The sequence below is a fragment of the Athene noctua genome, chromosome 2 (assembly GCF_965140245.1).
Source record: "Athene noctua chromosome 2, bAthNoc1.hap1.1, whole genome shotgun sequence".
NCBI classification, from domain to species: domain Eukaryota; kingdom Metazoa; phylum Chordata; class Aves; order Strigiformes; family Strigidae; genus Athene; species Athene noctua.
The window spans coordinates 31,397,086-31,422,625 of NC_134038.1; positions in this window are offsets into that span (position 1 = coordinate 31,397,086).

Sequence of the window (25,540 nt, forward strand, 5' to 3'; positions counted from 1 at the left end):
GGCGTTTGGTGTCAACACTCCAGTCTCCACCCGCTCTGAGTCCCTGCTGCTCCCATTCGCAGCTCACTCTTCCCGTGCGGGAGGGAGGCGGCTTGAGGCTCTCCCTCCTCCCTGGGCTTCTGCCTTCTCAGCTTGCGGTTTTGTTGCAGGTTTTTGATGTTTTCAGAAGGGTCCCCTGCCACAATCCTCCTCTTTGGAGCCCCTCTTCTCAGCAACTGAGGAGCATAATAACATCCAGCAAGATGTTTCTGGCACTTTGGTACCAAGGAATGAACAGAAATCTCAGGGTTAACAATCAGTAAGAGAGCTCTCAGCACCATGGGCCCTGCAGCACAGATACGGCATGTGCTCTGCCTTTCCCAAAAGCTGGGGTATATACCTACCATATGGGATCGATATAATTCTGTGACTTCCACACAAGAGTTTAGCAGCCCTGAAATTAATCCAATAAATGAGTCTGTAGGAATTTAAAAAGTGGAGAATAGGGAGAGCATGAAGTCTAAGGGTTATTTCTCACTTGAAATAAATGAGCTTCTAAAAATACCAATATCAAAATTAGTTTAACTCAGTCTAACACTTGAGTGGATATTTGTTTGGAAATTGGAACCTGGATGTAGCTAATGATATTTGCTGAGGTTTTATCAACCATTTTACCTTCCTTCTTAGAGACTGCCTATCATGCTTGATATTTTCCCTTAAGACTTGAGTATTTATGCTTCTAAAGGAAGAAAACTGAGTAAATAATCTGCAACCATCTACTTTTTTTCATTTACATGATATTTTAAGACTGTAAAATGTCCAAGACAATAATTAAAATCAATCAAAGTGTTGTTTAAAGTAGCATAAGGCACTATTTCCTATGAAAATTTGTGTATGGGAGAACATTCGTATGGGTAAGGAAAGGATTTCACACTCATTTTCCATAACCAACAGGCCTAGGGCTCAGGCACTTAACCCTATTAATGTTACTTGAAGTTTCTTTGGTCCAAAATGTAGACTTCTTTTCAAAGCCTCATTTGGTAGGCTGTAGGGAGCAAATCCAAACTGCAAATATATACCTAAATTAGACTGTAGGCAGTATTTAATATCCACCATAAGTTTACAAAATGTTATCTTGATGAAGATATGCGTATATATCTATGTGTTTGCCGGCAAAGTTACCTAGGGTCTTTACGTTCTGCTGCTGGATGCACTTAGGGCTATTGCCATGATGGCAGAGCTGAGGAATTTTTTAACTTTATTTCAGTTTATTAGCTAAGGTTCAACAGAGAGAGTTGAAAGAAAGCATAAGAGCCTGATGGTTAAAATGCTTCCCTCTCTTGTGCCACCTTCTCCTCTGCCTGCCAGTCACACCAACCACTGAAAACCTTTTCACTGAGGAGGCAAAACACATGACAGATCCCAGCATGCACCTAGACAAGGTCTCAGCTGAGCTACAGGTCAACACGATTCCAGTGCTGCTGCCACCTCTGTCCTGGAGACATCACCAGGCTAGCTGGCTGTACAGGAGGAGGGTAAGGAAGAGGAGTAGGACACCTTGGAAATGAGAGACACTGAACTTAAAGTGGAAAATTCTTTACTCTAAAGCTGTCTTCTCCTTTGGCACCAAGAACCAAGGCCCATCTCTGTTCTCACATGTCCTACAGACCTACCACAGCTACCTTATCCAAAGCAAGAAAGAATTTGAGTGACCGTAGAGGGAAAGCACTACTAGAAAATCCAATCAACCCAGGCCAAGCTGGTCTATAAAAATGTGTAGAGTTGCTCCAGACCAGGCAAGTCTTCCTATGCAAGGAGCCACAGTTGACTACAACCTTTCCAAGGGCCTCCCTCCACAAAGCCAGGATACCCTGGCTGTGCACTGTGAACGTGACAGCCTGCTTCTGCCCATGACCAGTAAAACCCAGACCACTGAGGCATTCCACAGAGAAAACACTACAGCTGGTCATGGTTGGTTTAAAGCAGAAAGCTGAAATGTGAGAGGGCTTTTTCTGGATTCAGCTGCCAGACACAGACAGACAGGGGGCTCTCTTCCATCATACCATTTGAGACTATTCTTTGAGTTTCTGCTCAGTATGTATTACCAAAATTAAACTGGAGATACTGACCAAATTGTGACATCTTTATTATTCTGTCAATTGTATTATCACCAGTACAAATCATGAGTGAATGGGCCTATGTGCAAAATGCATGAGAAAACCCAGCACAGTTGATGTATAATTTATTTTTCTCTAGTTTTTCTGAAAAAGCCAGATTTCTATTAATAAATGGCCAAGATGCCTCAATGAACTTCAATTCTCACTCAAAATTCTTCAGTAAGTATAACATAAGATTTCAGTGATAGACAAAGGTTTCAAGAGGGTTGGTCCTAGTTACTTAAAAACTACAGCTTTTCTTAATTCCTGTGGTAAAATAGCATGATGTAGGTGAAGTCTTAGACCTATAAGCACAAAAGACTGTTTTTCTCCAAATCAATTTAGTAAAATTCATTTAGGCCATATAAAACACCAACCACAGACCTATATTAATTTTTTTATCTAGCCCCTATTACTTTGTAAATGTGAGTCCAACAAAAAGACAGAAAATTGTCCTTTAATTTGCAAACAACTTGGTCTTACCAAAGAGTCAAATGCTGTATTCATGTAGACATGCAGGAAAACATGCCTGAACATTTCTAAGAATTTAAAATTCCAAAGTAAAGAAAGTTGGACTGAATTTCATGGACTATTTCAATGTCAAACATTTCTTATTCTGTTCATATGATGATATTCTATTTTTAACAAAACAACATATTCAGTGCCATACAATTATTGCAGCAGTTTCAAGATGACAGAATTTAAGTATTCCAAAAATACAGAGTATTGAGATAAGATAATTTATATTCTTCCTAGCTGGCATATAATAAACCTCATGTCATTACTGAGTAAATCTAAAATGTTTTTCTAATAGTCTTCATAGCCTTTTCTGACATTCACAAGTACCGTAATTTGGAAGAGTTGTCTGTTTACTTAATATGCCAAGTGTAAATTACTGTTGATTGTTCCCTGGGACCATTCTACTTCAATCATATTCATATAATACTATGACATTTTTTGTTTTGACAATTTTCTTTTTTTTTTTTCTTTTTCCTCTTCAATTTTCTTTTTAAAGTCTCTTAGAAAAAAAAAAAAAAAAAAAGAAATAAGGAAAAAACATTAAGAAGGTTGAAAAACAGATCTTTTCTACTGCACACGGAAGCAGTAGGTAGCTTGCTTTGCCATTTTCAGCTTTCAGTTATGTACAAGGAGGAGGTACTGGATACTTAGGTATGTTATGATCCATCTGCCTTTGGAGTCAAGGAATACACTTAATAAATGTCTGTCAGAGATGGTATGGATACACTAGATTTAGTTCAGAGCGGAAGCACAGATGTCTTGAAATCCATCTTTTGCAGAAGTCCAGTCAAATTATATGCAAGATTGATCAAACTCACTCAGTGTTGCACTTGTATAGACAGGCTCCATTTATTCTGCTATTTTATCACCTGATGATGCAACACCAACCTGCAGAAAAGCATGATAAAGAAGCAAGCATGTGAATTCATCAGGTATTCAGAAATCCTAGGTTTAACACAGCTTCTTTAAATTATTCACAAGAAATAATGAATGTGAACAGTTAGGGATAGACTCTTGTAACTTCCCATCATGAACCAGACGACACTTTTACTCTAGAAAAATTCTTCTGCTCAGGCTGCTGCTCTGTGCAGAGGTTAGGACCAAGCCAGCACTTGCCCATTGTGGAACAGTCAGGAGAAAACAGTGAAGCAGGTTCTTACCTGCAAGTTCCAGATCCTGAATGTTTGCTGTCATTTCTGACTGAGATCTCAACTTTGAATTTGGTCTGATCAGAGTAAGGTCCTTCAGGATCTTAGTAACTCAACATGGCCACCTTTCCAGACTACCACAACGGAGACTTGTCACAAACTGTTCATAAACAAGAAAAAGTTCATAAAGAGGACATCTCAAATGACTCAAGTGGGATGCCCTGTGGATGAGAAGTAGAGCGAGTTCTGCGGAGGTGGGGTGGTGGGATGTTTCTCCCGCTTCCTTCTGTTGCTGCCCAGAGACAGAACTTGCCTAACTGTGCAGCTACGTGCCGGAGAAAATGACAACCTACTGGAACAATCTACTGCTTATGTGTAAGAAAGACTATGTAGAGGCAATACTCCATGTGTGTCTTTGTCAACCCACCACCTATGGACCAAGCTGGCTACTCTGTGACAGCATGGGATCCAAGGGTGGTGATTCTCCTTTTCCTATCCCCTCCTCCTCTCTTGTTCTCTTTCCTCTTTCTGCTCTCTCTTTCTTACATATATTCATGTGTGTAAGTTTTGTACAAATTGAATTGCAATCAGCTGATCATTGATGGGTTATTAGGAAAATAGTCTTATCACCAAAGTGCCTTTATTTGTCCCCTGGATGGTTATCAGCTGATTGTTGCCAGATTGTCTCCATTCACTTACTAAAATGGTCAGTTAATAAAGTCACCACCACAATTTTTCCTCTGAGTCATTATGGTGACTCAGCCTGCTCTGCTGCTCTGCCAAGCAGAGCCTGGCTCCTCCACTGGCACACAGGCTCTCAGGGAATTCAAAAGATTCACTCCCCCTCGTAGCCCACCACATGGGACGAGACACGAGTACACCTCACAATATTTATCAGTGGAGAGACATCGATGGAAAAATGTACTTGCAGAGTGCAAAGTAACAATATAGTAGTGACCTAAGCAATAGTTCTCAACGTCCAGTAACTCACATCACCAAACTGTTATTAATCTGTCCCTCTGATGGCAAAAAAACCTAAGCTGCCCCCCAAAAGAAGCAGGAGGTCTTTGTTGCACCCTGGAAATCAAAACTGTTAGATCTAAAACAGTTTGTCTTGTTCTAGGTTGTCCAGAGTTCTCACAGGCACCCCAAATAAATCCCACCCTCTACTCTACTTGTGCAGTACCTCTGGCTGAGCTCTGAGAAAGTACACATTTAGGTCCCTCAACTAGATATTTGTGTCATCATTATCCTGTTATTATATGTGCTGAATCATTCATCTTCATGTCTGCTGATAGAGAGCTTCAGTTTGAATTTTATCTGTGATAAGCTGATAATTGATTTTATTTTAAATTTAAGTCTATAAGGCATTCCTGTTTATTTGCTTTGTTATTCCAAGCTGTACTTAAGCACTGATATATTTAGAAATTGCAACATTCATTTGCTATTTCTTCCTGCATATAGTCCAAAACTAATGAGCTAGAGCCTTAGTATATGGTTTCCTCAGAATAGTCCTACCCTACAGGTTTTGGGAAATGTATGGGTCTCTTATTTCCCTTCACAATGGATGGGAGAACACAACAAAAACCTCAGTTGCTAAGGGTAAGTCTCAGTCCTGTAACTTTGAGAAAGCTGAAAGTAAAGATGTGATTATATAAAGATCATCTATAATGATTGATTGACTGAAAAATAATTTTATTAATAATAAACTTCTATGGAATTTAGGATAGGCTAAAATAAGGCTGATTTTCAGAGTCCATTTGTTAGCAAAGGAATCTAATTAAGGTCTCCTTATCCTGGTTAGGAGATACAACATTAAATATAAACAGTAAAAATAAACAAAATTTAGTTTACTACTTATTGTTAAGATGTAATAATCTTCTGAAACTATCCCAGCATGTAAAGATCAGAGAGTATTGCACATGACTTCCTAATTTATGATGCTGATTCTTGTTTGAGAAAAATTATTTCTTTACTGTATTTAATGACAATAAATACAAAACTTCCATTTTCTCTCTGTATTTGTCCAAGTAGCTTGTTTACAACACCTGATTATATTTTGCTAACTTCTTTCATTTTTATTTTTTTTTTAATTGCTGTTTTCTCATATTGTACTATATGTATGGTCTTTATTTCTTTCTTCTATTCTGCTACACTTTAAATCTGCTAATTTGAAATCCTCTTATGCATAGAGTTTCATTTCCTCGTCCTATTTCTTCCATTTATTTTTCTTATGGTACCTCATTTTCTCAATGTATAGATTATACAAGCCTTTCTGCTTCCTAGTTATCTACATTCCTTCTATATATTTGGATTTCAATTTCTTTATCGCAAACTTTCCTCTTTCCTCATCACTTTCTCTTACTTCTCCATCCCAGCACATCTCTCTTTTGCTTCCTATGCCTAAATTATTTGAAATAAACGAGTTAAGAGACTCATTATTGTAGACTCTTCTAATTCATTCATCTGACAGTTGCTTCAGCTAAGCTTCAACTAATAGATTTTCAAGTGTTTTGTCCACTCTGACTCAGAATTTCCCAAGTGGCTGAGTCTCTATCATTCCCCTAGGGACAATGATCCACAGCATGATAAATGTCCATTATTTTCATGGTCGTCTTTAATTTTTTTCAATCTTTTGCTGATGCCCTATTACAATAAAGCAAAAGCTTTACAGAATTTTTCTGAGATCTTTTCTCTTGAAAGGCTGACTTTGTTCATACTTGCTAAGCATGTTCTTTCATTTAGTGTGCCTTGTGGGCAAATTTGATGCCCAAGATCTAAAGAAGCTCAAACAATGAGAGACCTGACCATGCAAAATCACTTTCGTTGAAGTTGACAGTCTCTTCAGAGGCTAGTGCAGTGCAGTCAGAGCTATGCCTTTCTCAGTGTCTTCCATCCAAAAAAGACCTGACAGAATCCATGCTCAGACTCACAAAACCTGTACACAGGTGCACTCACCTGCCTTGTAATTTTTGTGCTTTGGCACTTCCTCATCACATAATTCAAAATCTTGACACCTACATCCTTCCTCACCTTTCCAGTGATTCAGTAAGTACGATTGCATGCACTAGGAGAGAATTAGTTTATAATATTTTTAAGATTGGTGAGTTGGTAAGATAACTCAGCGGTAGCTATTTATAGTGTGTATTAGTTTAGAATGTGTTCTTACTTTGAAGCAGATAGTAGCCAAGGGAAAAAATGTAGCCATTCATGAAAATGGTGTCTGTACTTTTTGTAAAGGGCAGCAAATGACACACAACAAGTAAAAACAGTCTTTTTCAGCTATGTGTCAAAAACCGCTATTATCTTACTTGCTAAGCCAGAAATGTTCAAAAGAGGTATGGATGGTGAAGGAAATTAACAACTTGTCCTACCTCACATGTTCCTGTTTACACAGACTTCCATATTATAAGTCACTCAAGACTAGAACATGGCCGATGCTCATGACTTCTCTTATTAGATAAGTTCTATAAATTCCAGGCATTTTGAAACAGTAACAGTAATAACATTCACTGTGACAAAGTCTTTTTGAAAGAATGGCAATAAAGATGTGCAGGAATCCTAGCACATTACATTTATATCACATCTCCCTTGTAACTGCCAACAAAGATCTGATGAAATTAATACTGACTCTTAGAATTCCAAATAAAACACAAAATAGAAAATAGTGATGAAACAGCTCAAAAAATTAACAAATCCTTTCAAAGAAAGGCTACTGCTGAACATTTCTGTTCTCTCCTACTGCCATATTCTCCAAAACAACTTCTAATGACTCAGGATTATAGTATTGAGGTTCAGAACAATATATTTTCTACTCTTTTCTAATAGGGAAGACATACAATCTACCTGTCACACATGTTTAGTTTGTCTATAAAATGGCATATGGAGCAGAGCAGCCTGTACAGACATAATGTTTGGCCTACATCATACAAAGAGTTGGAAACCAAAACTTTACAACCCACCACTTTTTTCACTGTACTAGAAACATATCTCCCTCCTTTAACCTCACAGATCCATTTTTATATCTTTTAACTGCTGACCATTCCTACGGCAAACAGACACCCACATAACACTGTTGACCCAAGCTATCCCATGCAGCTGAAGTGAGATATCTGGGATTTTTTCAAGTACACATTCTTATTTTCACTTTAACTAAAAATAGGACTTTCAGATAGAGGCAATCATTCCCATCATTTCCTGGTTTTGCTCAGGTCACCTCACAACACAATCACAGCTCTCACAAAATGCTTCAACTCATCTCATCATCTTCCAGAATATTTATCCAGGCTATGCTGATACAAGTGGGGTGCCTGAAGTTCAGAACTTCTGAATTTCTAGGTTTTCAGACATTTGATAATGAACAATTTAGCATATTCCAGACTAAAACCAGGGGTATAACTACTATAAGTGACAAAAAGTATCATCGTCTTCATCTTCTCCCATAAGGCAGGTTGATTTTGTAGTGGGGTATAATGAGGATAGTAAAGATGGATTAAGTATTCTCCTTAAACTAAGGAGTCCTATATGTGTTTGACTAGACTGATTTTTTGCATTTTGGGGTTGTGGGGTTTTTGTTTGTTTGTTTGTTTGTTTGTTTTTGTAAACTCCTAAGAAAAAAATCTTATTCCTATAACTCAATTTATTCCTAAAACAGAAGATAATTGCCATACTTCCCAGATCAGGAATTATCTCAAAGATACAGAACACTCTTTCATTACAATTCTGCCTTTGTCGGGTATGAGCCATGGGCTTTAGAGATGGGATTATATTTACACTACTGTGTAATATGCACCATCAGTGAACAAACCCAACCTGACACGGTAGTTTTAACTAATTCTAATCCATTGGGATTTATTAATCAACTTGAGTTGTGGTTTTTCCTTCCTATTCTTTCTACTTCACCAAAGGCATATCTTCAATCACTACTTACAGGATCTCTTCCTTCACATTCCTTTGTGAATGAATGAAAAAAAAGAATGAATTAAAAATTTATTATTTCTCAGGGCAAGGTCTGCCCATGTGGGCAATTACTTACTTTTCTCAATATTTCTAAGACATTCGTCCTTTCTTAGCAAACTTTTGAATTTTATGTAAGTGGGAGAAGAAATATTTATCTGAGCTCTGATGTAGTTTCTAATATTTACCGCATACCTTTCTCTCATCATCCTATTTATTCTTCTTAAACTTTATTCTTTAATCTTCCATTCCATATCAGATGCACTATACCTCCCACACTCAATTGCCTCTGATGATAGTTTGGTTTTCAATTTCTTTAAACCCATCTTGACATTTATTCAATCCACTTACACTTATTACTTGATGACACACACATTTTTCTAGCTGCACATTAACGAGGTTTTTAATTTCTTTTCTGGCATGAAAATATATAATTTATTTTAACTCATCGACTAGTCCCTGCATTGTTTCCTAATTCAGTCTGTTTAAACGGTGTGTAGGGGTAACTAAATAAATCCTGAAAGTTTGGGATTAAATCAGATATGATAGATGAAGGAAGGGAAAGTACAATATTACACTTTGTGCAAATCAGATCAAAGTCAAATATTATTTATTGTCTAATTTCCCCTTGTAGACATTGTGCCAGCAAAAAAACAGTGTGCTGTGTAAACAAATCTACATGTTAATTTATTCTTGAGACTGGATGTGACCCTGTTTATTTTGAAGTATTTTAAATTTGCCTAATAACTAACCTCTAGAGGTTCAGCTTCAGCTAGTCAGTCTTAGCCTGATCAATCTCCCCGTAATTTTCCACCTGTATTTTCTGAAAAAGCCTTTTCTTTTTCACTTATGATAAATATAAGGAAAGGGATTTTAATTGCAGAGTCTGTGATATGGACCGAATCCCCACTCACACTCCTCCCTTAAAGCCCGTTTATGGCATAAGACATTTTCTTTCTCCTTTGAGTATGTTATTGAGAATATATTTGAATGAGGCAGATTTAACTTTCATGAAATTGCCACGCAGTTGAAGCACTACCAACACGCATAATTTTCAGATTTACTTAAAATTTTCGCAACTTTATGTTCTATGAACAAATGGTTCTAACTACTTTATGAACCAACAACTACTGTCAACTCTACCAATAACTGCAGTCTGCCAACAGTAGTTCATCGTTCACAACCAGAATGGCTTTCTGAACCTGCAACAATCCATTGCTTGTCCCAGGCTATTGGTTATTGATACAATTATGAAGCTTTGAAGAAACAGAAAAAATCAGTGTTGAGCAAAAAATGTTGTGAAGTTTTCCAGTTTTTAAAACTAGTGTTAATTTGACCACTGTAGAAACATTATTTAGAAATAATACATCACCTTGATTGATGGATGTTTTATAGGGACTGTTATGCACCAGATCTTCCTTCAGACTGTAATGTACTTAGATCTGTAGGAGGATTCTATCTGCACTAAGCAGTCTGCCACATGCCATGCTGCTCACAAAATGTGTCAGTGTAGGATGGCTGTGGAAGAGAAGTGTTACAATACTTGCTACTATCGAGTTTCAAGTAGCATTTTACTGGACTCGTTAGTGCTGTGAAACACTGCTGTGTCCATATCGTGTAATTTAAAATCAACAGTATTAACATCTCTATGGTGAGGTAACATCACAAGGATGGACACACACAAGCTGTGAGTTAAAGACCACCACCTACATGGTGCTAACATCTTTTCCAAAACAATTAATCTTTTCTTCCCCCCCCCTCCCCCCCCCCCCAAAAAAAAAAAAAAAAAAAAAAAGAATCGTTAATGCTAAACCCCTAAAAGCAGACATTTTCTGGAAATATTCCAATACCTTCACCAATGAACTGAGGATAATCAAGACTTCAGTTTCTTCTGTGTCTCTGTAGTTAACACATGAAACCTGATGACTATGACATGTCAATGAACTGCCTCATGCCAGTGTAAGAGGAGGTTCAATGGAGCTTTCCTATATTCTAAATTTCACTGACTTTCTAAAAGCTACTTAAAGTTGATGTGCTTTGTATGAAGTGTTCAACTTTGGTTGAAGTGTTTGCTGTGAGGCATAAGCCCTCATAACAGCCCTACATTATAACCCTTCAAAATTCTTTGCAGGTCTCATGAGAGATCTCTAGATTGATTCTTTAGTCCCAGTCTAGCCTGAATGAAAGGGCTTATCTGTGCTGTTGTCTGAGCACATACAGGAAAAAATTCTTAGCATAACAGTCTTTTCTTTAAAAAATACTTTTCCCGCTCTTTCCCTGACTATAGATGAAAGGTCACACATGAGGCCCAGGGCCATATTTCTGCCTTAAGGTAAATACTTTTCAAGCACTCAAGGCAAGCACACAGGTCAGATTTATAGAGGTCTGTTTGGAGGCCACAGGAGATTTGAGCCACTTTACTGTCTGTAGAATATATCTATGACATGTAGAGATTGAGACAACCTGAAGAACTATTTTTTAACTTACATAAATTTTATTGAAAAGTTATTTTAAAAAATCCATCTGGATGAGGTTATGGACACTTTAAGCAGAGATAAAATGACAGTGCTTGGGAAAAAAATTCAGCATGTGCCAAAGAAAAGTAGAATAACAATTAAAGAAAATTCAAAGACTGAAAAATGAAACAAAAGAAAACAAACAAACAAACAGACAAAACCCCTTTAATAATGCTTTGGCATGGATAACGGTCAGTGAAAAAAATAACAATCAAAGAACAATTAACCTCTCCCTTCATGTACAAGGTTATTCAGACATCTGAGGAAGACAATAGAGTTGCGCAGACCAAATAAAAGAAAATAAATATTGTCCAAGAGAAAGATAAAGCTTTTACAAGTAATTGAGATTGGTGTTGGTGACAGTATCTTCAGCCATTAGGGAAGAAGCACTATCCTCTGCCAGACAGAATGACACAATTTCTTATGAATGGGAACACTGAGGCATTGAAAGCTAATGTGACTATTGATGCCTGAAAAACATGAAAATAACTGAGAATTATGGGAGTCTATTCTGCATTACTGAGTTGGAAAGCTGAAAGCACATATCTAGTCAACTTAGGTAAAAAAAAAAATAACAAGGGAAACTAGTAAATAGTGAAAAATCTAGTCATTACTAAAAATGGAAATTCTGTAGAGTGTTGATCTCTCTGTAGCAGCATAAGATGGATCTAGAGGAGAGATCACTACATCTCAGGAGAAAGGGGCTACTTACTTTGAAGCAGTGAGTATAGGATATTAGTTCAAGTTATTTACATTTAAGTTGCTAATTTCCAAACAAGTAAAATAATGTTCTTGTCAACATCTGCCTTTTCTTTGGGATTTTCTAGAGAGCTGTGAGCAGGTAAATCATTTTAATATGGACACCTGGATCTTGTATGTCTACAAAAAAGGGGGTGAAAGGTCTTATGTTAAGAGCAAATTAAATCTTATTTAAAAAGTAACTCACTAGATATTGATAAATATATGAGGTCCAATATGTGTCATTTATTAAAAAAACACAATTGTATAGCCTTGCCACAGTCCACATATAACAGTAAAAAAATAGTTAAATCACCTAAAAAATAAATCTTGGCTTTCTTTCTCTTAATATACTATACATAGAAACAATTCTATCTATAACATGTACATAGAAAGCTCAAAAGAGAGAGAGACTCTAAATCTCCTTTTAAGAGACCAAATGCTGCTCCTTTTAATCCTTAAACAGAAGTCACAGTTTTCCTGTTTATGATTGATTTGAAACTCTGAAGATATGTTCTGTGAACATTATTAATTATTTCAGATCAGCTGCCATTTGAAGACTTTAGAGGGTTAATGAAGGATGTGAAAATGTAGGGGTTTTTTTTCATTAATTTAAGGGAGAACAGACTCTTTAAAAAAAAAGGAGATTTCACTCCATGTTAAGCACTGTCTTTTATTATAGTTCTCCAACAGAAACAGGAGGGTTTGTTCATTCAAGGTTTGATTATACCAGTAGCACAACAGGAAATACTTCCATAGCTTTGTGAATGGTACGCTAATATGTAGTAACTTCTGACACAGAGGTTGATTCTTTCATACATGGAGGTTAAATACTTCTTCTCCACTGTTGTTTTCACAGCTCTGTGAGCAAAATATGTTTGAGTGGGCACACACAGCAGTCTTCATGTGGTGCAAAGACAACAGCCCTATACTTTCATCCTGTAGGTGCTGAGCTGAAGAGGTGATGGACCATTACAAAGAAAGCAGGAAACAAGTCATGCTGGCTTGTGGCTGGATGTGAGGGTCAACACTGTTGCCCTACATGGGGCAGATGGCCACTTCCCTGTCTCTCGTGCTGTTCTGATTCTGCAAGAGAAAGCTGCAGTTGCCCCTGCTTCATTTACTAAGGCAGGCTCCTGAAACTATGATTGCATAACGGGCTATTGAGATTTTGAAAAGGATCAATATAAACTCAAAAAGAAAAGCAGGACAGGTCAGGGACATTTTTCTTAGTGCCACTTGCTCCCAGAGGCTACATTTTTCAGAAAGGATATGGTGAGATATCTCCAGGGTTGACAAGGCCAGATAACATGTCAGTTATTAGGAGCAGGAGGATTAATGGACATCCACCAAAAATATCATGTTCAATACATTGGTTATTCAAGGATGGGGATAATTGAATTTGGAAGGGAATTGTTAAGGTATCTGAAAAGTTAATTTGAAATGGGAGGAGGTACCAGGCGTTAGATCTTATCTGAAGGCCTATTTGAAGCAAGAGTCCAAAGCATTTGTCAGTTCTACAGATGCTCTAATGCATGATTAATCAGAGTTGGAAATGGACGGAGATCAAGGGATACCCCAAAGCTAAGAAACAAGTTTAATTATGCTGTCTGGAGTAACAAGAGTAGATTCTCCTTCATACACTTTCTAACACTTCTGTAAAAGAGGCAGGCATTTGGGTATGAGTAAAAGAAATAGGAATAGGAATCAGGAATAAGGGAGAAAGGATGGCTGATGATACGCCTCCAGTATATGATAACAATTAAGGAAGGTGGCTTGATATGCACTGTACAATTTATTGCCAGAGTTCCCACAAGAGCTGAGCTAATAAATTCATGCCCTAATTAAGCCACAGTTCTTTTATCTTGTTTTTCATCCTAGACTCAGAGAGAAATCTCTGGTGGATGACAACAAACATGATATTTGCATCCAAGTGTATATAGATTCTAGTTCTTCCAATGCTATGGCTTGGTCAGTTGTCCAAACCTTCATTAATGCATATTCTTTCTTGATATGCAAGGCTAAATTACCATTGAATTTAGTTAGTGATAGTGATTCAGCTGTTTTGCTAGAACTAAATTGTATCTTCTGTACCCTACCTTTTTGGGGTTTTGTTTGTTTTAAATTTTCTGAGTCAGGTCATCCCTTGCTTTCTTTAGAATAACCTTATCACCTCTACTCTTATTTTCTTTCCACTCTATGCTACTTTACCCAATTTTTGTCCCCTCTTTCCTACTTATCCTGAATGGGTTTGTTATTATTATACTATATCACTTATTTGTTGGCTTACCTCCAAAATGCATCATTTTCATCCCCTCTCTTTCCCTGTAGAGCATATTCTGTAACGTTTTGAGGATTTTTGTCATGTTTTAGATTTCTTCTAGTCAATGTCCTTTTCCACTCCTGAGTTTAAATGCAAATTAAGCCCTGTAGCTAGTGCTTAAAAAAGATGGTGTAAAAAGAATTATGTTCCCTGATTGTAAAAAATTGTAAAAATATTAAAAAATTACAAAAAATGTTAAAATTACTTTTAATAATGTATCCAGTACTGTCTCTTAACTATGCACACAAGTATAGCTATGCCTCATCACAATTTTGCTTTTTTGTTTTTTCTCATATTATTTCTCCAAATCCTTTTAATAAGTTCTGATGCAGTTAAATCATTCTCAGTTTTCTGACTCCTCCTTGTTTCTTCTGCCATTTGGATTTGTTGCCTCCCATGATTGCATTCTACTTTAATTTGCCCTGCATTGACAGTATGATGACTTTTTATGTGAACTGCTTAGTTCACTTATGAATGGAGAAAATTGTATGAACCCATTATAAATCCTTAGGGCTCAGCCTATTTCTACAAAGTCTCCTGTCTGTGATCGGTGTTCATATTGCTCTCAAGCAGCTCTAGGACAGCCTTTTACCTGTATTACAGGAGCCCGTGGAAGATCCTGTTCAAAGTTGGTACGATACAGGCAAGTCAGGAAATGGCAGTCCATGGAGCTTAAAGCAGTTGTTGTTAATTCATTATCAGCCTCATAACTAGGCTCATTATTGCCAGCACAGTAAATACTAAATGGAGCTGGAAGCTCAGGCTGTAAGATGCTAGGTTTTGAGGAGGAGTTCCTTTGGGCACAAATACACATGTATAGAACAACATAAAAATCTAGAAGAGGTACCAGCACGGTAGGAAAATGAATAGTTAAAACTACTGTAGCTGACAGGCAAAGCAGAGGGTCTTCAGGTGGATAGATGAATAGGAAGAGGATCTGAAAGTCATAAGCATATTAAAATAATGAAGTACTTTTAAAGAAAACCACATTGTTCTGCCTGACTTTTCTTCTAATTTAGATCTTCAGAATAACACTTTTGCACGTGATGTCTGCTGGGCCCAGTTTGACAGTTGGAGTCTGATGTAGCAGGATCTTAGTTGAGTAATCACAATGAAAACTCGGAGGCTGCTCGAAGAATGCAATATTCCATGTGAGTGAAGGGATCCACATCTGTCTCCAATTCTTTTCTTTCATTTACCTTACTTTCACATGGAATAATTCCACTGAAGAATAGAAATACTGAACTCTGCAACAGTAAAAAATGGAAATGAATAATGAAAACTGTGAATAAAGAAAAAAAACAATTTAGGTTTCATAATTTTTGCTAATCTCAATTTAGAAAGTAACAAAAATTAAATCAAAACATAGAGAATGTTCAGCTATATTTTGAAAATTTTTTGTGTGGCAGTCAAGGACATTATGAGTTAGATGGTGGAGAAGGCTTTGAGAGTATTTTTGTTGTCAGGTTCTATATTTTAATAAGAGATTAAGTAGGTAGTGCCTTTTAAAAATCAAACTGTGGTGGGATGCTGTGAACCAAAACATCATTCAAAGACACAAAGCTGCACTTCCAGTCTGATTTATGTTGGTTGATAGAAGATAACTACCTCATGTCTTCTTTTATAGGAAGCACTTGATATACTTGATGAATTTTACTAAAGCTTAAATTCCAACTTTGGACAATGGCACATTGTTCCTGTTCTATTACTTGCAGGATAGCTGTAATATATTACAACAGAAGAGCATCCCTCTAGTGTCCATTCACCTGAATCATTTTAGTTCTCATCCATTATGCACCTACAGAAATGAAACAAGCACCTTTTTCTCTACACAGTCTGTAAATTATGAAACATTGTACAGCCAGCCAATGTGAATGATTAACAGAGATCAAGAGATATTTCACAAAAATGGCTCATTCTTCTCAATCAGAATCACAACTTGGTATACTAGATCAGAAAATGATGTCAAATGTGGGTATTCTTATTCTGATCACTGGTAAGATGTATTGTCATTTCTCTTGTGAAAACTTTCCATTACAAGATCATAAAAATAAAACTATTTTAAGGATATTTTTGTCTATATGAAAGACACCTCCTTTATACAGAACCGTATTCTTTTCTTAGTATATATAATGTGAATGAAAATCTATAATAAGAAGCTTTCACAATGAAAGTACAATGTTTTGCCAGTTTGAATGTTGTGGCAGACTTAAATCATGTCACTCCTTGAAATGAAAAATATCCTGCTTGATCATTGATCTCGTTAGTATTTACCTTAATCAAATTTATTCATTATCCTAGATTTGAAAATAGTGAGGTATAAGTAAAAGAATATTTAGCAGTTTTAACTAGTTTCCACTTTGCCTTTCATTCTTTGCAAGCCTCAACAAAAAAAAATTTTGCTAATTTTTCCTCCCCTATACCCAATGTTAGGTATACTCTTTTTGTGAATGTGTCACTTTCTGAATTAGAGCAGAGCATTTAATTTCAAATTATTGTCTACCATTCTCTGATCCATATTAATCCTTGTTTTGAACTGAAATTATTGATAGTTTATATTAGGTTTATTGCAATTTCTCCTGTTAACGTTTTGTTGTGTTTTTTGTTTTTTTTTTTAAATCTAGTCTACATCTTGAATATTTACAATCAATTTTATTAATACAAATTGTGTCACTGAATTCAATAACATTGCTCAGGTATTAAAAGACACTCACCTTTTCAATTTTCGCTGATTGAAGACCTAACAAAATAAGCTTACAGGAGCTGTAGTGATCACTGCATAACATGATTTTGTGCGACCCTTGACACTTAGTTGTCTTGATCCCTGATTAGGTTCTATTATCCCACTGGGTAACAAATTTTTGAAAAAATGTTTCTCACACAGAATTCAGTGTTTACAGCACCACATAACCTATTCTTGATTATGAAGGTCTTATAATAATTCAGGCAAATATGTAATTTATGCAAATCTATGCATGCAGACTTTTCTTCTCAATGTACTTCCATTTTGCTTTTAAACTGAGTTGCATTTCATCACTTGTACACAAATCCTAACAAAGTGTGATGTCTTAATAAGTATAAATCTTTCTAGATTGACTAATTTCTGTCCTCAATGTTTTGGTCTTATTCTTAAGAATAATGGTTCTCAGATTAGAAAATAAGTAAAACTTTTATTGAATGCTCATCTTTGGCTTTGCTAGCAACGCAATGCCCTTTTTTTTTCTTTTTTTTTTTTAAAAAAAAACCTCCATGAATTTGCATAACTAAGATTTCAAGGAAGTTGTAGTGATTGTCTTTGAATGAGGCTCAACGATGAACTGGAAATATTTTTTCTCTAGTCATTCCGATTAACTTTTAAGGGATCTAATACCTAACTTCCTTACCTAGTCACAGCTTTTAATGCCCAAAATGAAGAAAGTAATGACCGTTAACAACAGCAAGCTGCACCACTTTATCAAACAATAGCTGGCAGTTAATTCTCATCAGCCTTTGAAAGACAGGAGGTAAAGGGTAAGAAACAGGAAAAAAAAATGTGCAATAGAAGACTGCAAGATATAGGCATAGAAGAATAAATTAGAGCAAATCATATAAATTACGAGCAACAGATCAGGCAAGGTCATAAGTATTTCATGCATGATCTCCCTTGGGCAATAAAAATGAGTGGCACATTACATGGCTCATCATGCTTTATTATATTTACACCTTTTAGATTGTTTCCCTATTTGAAGTCAGCTTCAACAGCACTGCAAAGACGAAGTTTTGAAGGAAAAATAACCCTTTTACTAATTACTTTCCCATTCATAATACATCCTTGTCAAATATGTCCATACACCTAACCTCATCTGAGACAGTTAGCTAGGCACAGATGTTCTAAGAACATGCTTTTATTTGTCATGTTCTTATATTACTTACAAGCTATTTCTAGATGCATTTTTTCATCTGTACATATCACTGTGTTGCTCAAAATTAGATGGCTTTTTTCATTAAAAAGAAAAAAAAAAACAACAACAAAAAACTAAAGACACCCACCAAACCTGAAAAAAAAAAAAAAAAAAAAAAAAAAAGAAGAGTCAAAAATACACTCTTTTACTTTGTTATTAAGAATGACCTTACAAAAAAGTTTTTTTCCCTGAGGAAAATTATTACTTTGAGATTCCTGAAACCTAGGAGTATCTACTCATCTATCATTTGAAACAGCCATTCTGTAGCATTTTTGTTTAAAATAATTCACACACTTATTACACAGAAACTCTGCTCAGAAAGATGGCTTTATGGCCCATAGATATTTAGTAGCTCAACTGCAACTGATCTGTCTGATGAATAGAGCTTTTAACTACATTATGATTTTTGGAAGACCGTAAGTGGAAGGAAACTAATTGAATTGGCTTTTCAATTGGCTGGGGGTTTGCTGATGTTTGACAGATAATGAAAACAATTTAAATCACCTTTAACAGGAGAATTTCTTTGACTCTGGGAATATCAGCATGAATTCAAACACTATTCCCTGGGGTGTCAGTGGAAACCACACTTTTAATTGCCAGTGTTACACATATATGAATCATATTGTCAGCAGGATGCGCAGGGCCTGCATAGTACTGTAGAGGGAAGATATTAAATTGGGAACATCTTTGTGCCAGACTAGAACAAATAGCTAGACTATGGCAAAGAAAAAATCATTCATCATTCATCTTAACTAAAACAAAATCTTTTTCAGGTGCATTGCATAATATTTGGTGCTCAGTAGGGCAATCAACCCTTTAAATTTCTCGCTGTCTAAAATTAATGAATTTCTTGCCCAGAAAATATGATCTCTAAGGTGAATTTCCTATGCTTCATGTTGGATAAGAATAAATCTTAATCAGAAGCCCAGCTTGAAACAATTAATTCTACTACCAAGTTTGGCAGAAGACAGGTCATTAAAACCAAGACTGACTAAATTGTTATGGCATCCATCTTTCTTTTGGGGATTTTATCATCATATCTGAATCTCTGTGTATTTTATAAGTAAACACAAGGGATCTATTTCTTTCCTTCTTTCTTTCTTTCTTGCTAAGATTCATCTGATACCTCTTTCTTTCTGCTAATTTAATGGTTACTTTAAAAAAAAAACCTAATCTTCATCATTCTCTGTGGTACTCTCATTTACTTTAATTTCATTTGATTGTATTTTGATTAGCAATATCACTCTTTCCCGTACAAAATGCCATCAGTAAATATACCAAATCAGAAAACTATTTTAACCTAATTATATTTTCAACTTTCCTTTTTCAGTCATCTTACAGTGTACTTTTATCTCTCTATACACATCACCATTTGAGGTTCCTGCATTGGTATTTTACTGGGTGCTTTTTATAAGTGAGGTTCTCAAAAGCACTGTAGGAGAGGAAGAAAGCAAACACTCAATTCTTTCACACACCAGTGACTTTATGGGATGTTCTCCATCAGGCATTTTTACAGTGTTCAGACACACTGCCCAATCTTTATCTATAACATAAATATAAATATTATAAATATAAATATAAGTGCATCCTGTATAGATACTTCACTATGTAGATTTAAACAGTGGATTTAAACAGTGTTTATATACAGTTGCATCTTTCTAACCCAGAAGTGAAACATCTAATGAAAATACATAAACACATACACTTATGCACCTATGCAAACACTTGCCAAAGTTCACTTACGTGATTCAGAAAAAAAGCTGGATAAAATTCTAAGACTGGTCTTAAAAAGCAACAGTGTCCAATGAACTCCTTCAGTGACAAATAAGACTGGAGCAAAACACATAGCTGAGGTATTGTACAGCATATAAATCAGTATCAAGCTAAAGGGGCAAAATATCTTCTCGGCAAAAGCATGAAATTTTTCTACCAACAACAATGAAGAGCTACTGGGTACGTTATAAGAACATAAGCAGATGGCATTTTGTTTATACGTCAGATATAGACATTATTGAGCATGTTATTAAGCACGTTATTTGGTCTACTTTAAAACTCAGCTTAAAACTCTATATTGTATTAAAACTGGGAACTACAAGTTCTGAAAAAGACAAACCTAATTTTTAGATTATTGGAAAAATCTGCAAAAGAAATGTATTTTATTTTATGTTGCAGATATGGGAAATATTATGGGAAATAAATATTCTTAACTCATTCTGATACCCCTTATCTGTTTCCCCTCACAGACCCAAGGCATCCTTTTCTATTACTGCTGTGTTTTCCTTTTCAGTCTATTCTGGGAAAAGCTTGTGTTACAGAGGTGGCTTGCTAGAAATTCTGTTGCATTCAGATTTCTGGAAATTCCTTCTAGTCAAGATGTAGTTACTCAATATAAATACCAGTAGTTTACATTTTCTTGTGTTTACCAGAACTTGCAGGATGCCGTTTCATAAATCAGTGCACTGCACTCAGATAACTACATAGAGAACATGGTCACTCGTGGAGAAAACATAAAATTTAGTTTAACTTTTCACTTTGGTCAGGTGCCTGACAGAAAGGTGATCAATCTGCAATTTCCAAAACGTCACGGGTGTGGTTTATTCAAACAGGAAACACCAAGTATTAGTGTTGTGCCATAACAGAAATCATGAGAGCACATTCACAGCATTCTGCAAAATTTACAGAGAAGGAAACATATAAACTAAAGCCAGAAGTTCAGATACTGCTATCTACAAAAAAACAAGTCTAGAAACAGTTATTTAAAGCTATACCTGTTTGGATTACCTGAAGGACTAGTTCTAAGCACTTGCTGCAACCAGTTTAAGTCTGTCTGGCCTGGGTCTCACAGAGTTACAGGTTGTAGACATTATTCTATCTATTATTCTTTTGACTGCAGAATCCAGAACATGTTATCCTTCCAGGAATTAAATTAACAGACATTTATCACTTCTCCAAAGACTTGAATGAGAGAGGTAAACTTCCTCCTGATTCCAAGAAAAATGAGTCTGATGAAAATTTCATCACAGTAATATATAATACCACACTGCTCTTATTGGCAAGTTTCTTGAGAAAACAATATATGTTAACTTTGCTTGCAGAATGAAAGGTTAGCCTGCTCAGTGCTGACATAAAGCCAGTGTCTGCACAAGGAGAGATGACAGAAATCAGGTTGTAACATTGCAATGTCTGGTCTTGCTAATACATTAGGAACTATTACTAGGGTATTACCTGACCCATCATCAAATTACCCAACCCATCATCAAATTAGCAGCCTACCAACTGAGATTATACTGGACAAATCAAATGACTGGACAGAACTTTACAGGGATAAGTATGAGGAAAATCTCTCTGGGCATCTGCACCAGACTCAACCCTGAGCATTAACATGATGGATGCTATTAATGACATGCAGCATAGGAAGGAAAATAATGCACCCAATGTGATTCTCAAGAAAGAATGCCTTAGTAGAACATGTTCAAGGATATTCTTAGCCATCCTGAATTTTAACACAGAAAACAGGATTTTGCAATTTTTAGTAAAAGCCCACAGAGATTACATTGACATAACAGTCTCATCACTTGTCTGGACTTGTATCGCCTTGACCTGATTTTAGCTGTAATAACAACTGCCTAGTGCTCAGATATCGCCTACATTTGTTTTCACTTCAGTTTAATGCAGTTTTGTGCTATAACACCTATCGTTAATTAATAGATAGTAATAACTCTGTTTAGAATGATCTATGATCCTAGGGGTGGAAAAAAACAAAAACAAAAACAACACACCAAACAAAACCAACAAACAAAACGTAATGTGGAAGAAATCAGGCTTAGGCAGAAAACACAAATCACACTGGTCACTTCTGTAGTGCATCTTTGTGAATCAGATGAAACTAGTCTTAAGAATATAAAAAAGAACAGTAAAACAGATATAATCTGGAAGTGAGAACCAGTCAAGACAAAGCAAGGAAGCACACTGTCCTCACGGATCCAAGACTAAGAAGGTTGAAAGCCCCACCATGAGTACCAACCTGGTGAAGACCTCAATATGTCAAAGACATATTGCAACCTAAAATCCTCCCATCCTTCTTCAAGTTTATTTTGACTGTAGGACCCAGAGAGACATTGAAAGGCTGGATGTTACACCAGAGAAAAGAGGAAGGTACTTAGAAGTTCACATATAGCAATTTTCACTGCTATTAACAAGGTTATTTGTAACAATTAGATCATTTGGACTGTAAGTGTTGGTATTACTGTAACCTGACAAATCATAACTGTTTGTTGTATTTTGATTGGACTGTTAGAATATTAATAACTCTAGTGACAGATTATTGGCTCCTCAAATAAAACATCCTTATAAACATTTTGAGTATAATAAAAATGATTGACCCATGCAAAATTAATGAAATTGCTTTTCTGGAGAAGTATTTTCTCATAATTTCTTTTTTCAGGAAATAAAGGGTGCAAAACTGAAACATTTGGAATTCCCCATACTTCTACTCTTTCAGAATAATATAAATCTAGTTGGGAGATAAAGTCATCTTGATAATATTCATGGTACATGACAATTCTAATAAGAATTACCATTATCAGTCAAAAAAAATTCTATATCCTAACTGTAAGAAAATCTGGGTTTGGAGAAGTCAGTGCCCACTTCCTGCAGTGCATAGTCAGTAAAGTTGGCAAGCCAGCAGAGGTAAAGCACAGGGTGATGTTCAAAACAACTGATCCTGAAAATGTCAGTGAATATTGCAGTGAATATTGTCAGACTCTAATCTAAGGGTATTTGTCTTAATGTTGGTACCTAGAACATCTGTCTCTCTACTGCTGTATTACCATGTCCCAACTCAAAACAGTAGCCACAGAAACCAACATGGAAAGAAAAAAAAAAAAAAAAGAAGAAGAAGAAAAAAGAAAAGATTCTTTGCTCTATCGCATATTGACCTGAAAAAAAAAAAAAAAGAAAAAAAAAAAAAGAAAAAAAAAAAAAAGGTATTCCCACATTTAGCTCAAACAATAGCCCATACAGGCTAAAGATGACCTAGGCCAGGAGCAAGACAGAATAAGTTTATGTAGGACTGGGTTTTGGTTTTTTTTGTTTTTGTTTTTTTTTTCTATAACCATTAACGCATGTTGGTTTCAATCTTTAGGTTCTTTGCTGCTTCTGTGTCACTTGTGTTGATGACTGGTCTCCTCCTTTTCTAATCACAGCTTGAACCATGAATAAATATCCAGCAAAACACCAATGAGGGTAGATATGTAAAGAAACTTCCCACTACAAATGCTGTTTTGCCTTTTCAAAGCATAAAACGTGTGATAGTTGAATTTATGGTCACTACAGCTAGAGAATGTGAGCACAGAAGTCTACTTAAAGAGGATTAAACAAATAGGTCAGAGCATAGTTGATAGGTTTTTCTCATCTATTCTTGACCTCCTGGCTAACTGTGGGTAACTGATACCACTGGGACTCTTCCAATAGGAAAAAAATATAGACTGAAACAAAATAAGTATGGAAGTACTGTTCCTGCAAAGCTATGCTAGAATTACTCTGAGTTGGAATTAAGAGTTTTGTGTCAAGGTTGGACCTATAGCCTGAAACTAAAAACAGAGAAGAGTAAACCTATCCTCCAAATATCTTTATGTGAAGATAATTGATAGCGAATTAATAACCAGCTCTGATGATAGCATCCCAAATAAATTAAATATTAGCTTATCTGTAATACTGTGTCCCTGTTCTGTTTTCATAGACTGTCTCCCTTCAACCAAAAGAATGGCAGTGTGCTACCTGTTGTCTTTCTGTGTTCACCTTCAGGTAACTCAGGTGCTTTCAGAGTCGTGTTGACAGACATACCTACCATAATGCACTGTATTGTATTAAGAGATCTTCCTATTTCCATGTTATTATGTTATTTGTTGTATTCCTACCAAAATATAAAAGGAGCTAGCAGGATATACTGTTAATGTTGTTTTTCCAACCAATCCAGTACATATCATACATTAATTCTAGTATATCAGCTTTCCTGCTTTATAACAGTTACAGATATTTCAACTATTGAAGAAGTACTGCATCCCATATATTAAGAGATTTTCTGGGACTATGTTTCTAGACATATGCTTAACAACCAAATTTACTTTTGTAGATATTTATCACTTAGTTTTTATTAAGATCCATTGTAAGAAAAATTCACTCCCAGTGTAATGAGAACTTCAGCAACTCTACAAAGCTCTGAAGACTATCCAAAAGACAAGACACTGTTCCATTTATGTCATAAATATAAGTGCACAGTTTACTTATTAAGGTAAGTGTAAGGACAGTTAAAGATTTTTGAGATAGTCTTTTAAGGGGTAAAAATTGGCCTAGGGAGATGTGGTGAGGAGTAGGAATTGCAACATCAGTAAGGAAAGCTTTCTCCATTAATTGTTGTTCCAATATGGAAAAAGAAGTAACTTTACAGATTTTAATCTCAGAAGAATGGTTGAATGAAACATGATTTTCATTATAAAATGGAAAATATTTGGCTCAGAAAGATAGAACTATATGTTACATTTTAATTAAACCAGTTTCTGTGTTCTTTGTTTTAAACCCTTTTGCCATATTCTCACAAATTACTGACTAATGTTCCTGTTTTCCATTCCTATAGGTCATTCAGTAATATATAAATCACCCCTGAGAAATATCTTTTTGGCTATTCTAGAAAAGGCTTCTCTCTTCAAAAACTTTTAAAGTATTTAGGTAAGAAGAGCAATTTAACACAAAAGCAAGTGAAGGTACTTGACAATTATGTAGACCTGAAGCTATGCCTCTTAAATTATTATATCTCGTGTCAATTAAAGGTGGCTGAACAATTAAAACCATAATAGCAGGATATATATTTCTCATGAGAAGGCAGCAAAATGGATTTACCACATTATCTGAGATTCATTCATGAAGTGAGATTCCCTTTCTTTCTTTCTGGATTGCATAGTCTTGCCCAAGCAAACAAGACTACATGCATATTATTGTATCCTCCTTTTTTGACCAGATACACAATTTTTTGTGTGGTATCTAGTTACCACCCACCCTGATTACTGTTAAACTCTCTCTTCCAGTCTCTTTTATGTTGATTTTGTCTTTTATTTAAAATTGCTCAATCTCCCAAATCATAGAAATAAAAGTTCCAACGTCTTTGTTGGAGTAATTTTTCAGCCTTTTAGATAACATTTTTTTCCAAAAGAATTTGAGATAGTGCCTTTCCTCATTGTCCCTATACAGACATGACCAGAAAAAGAAC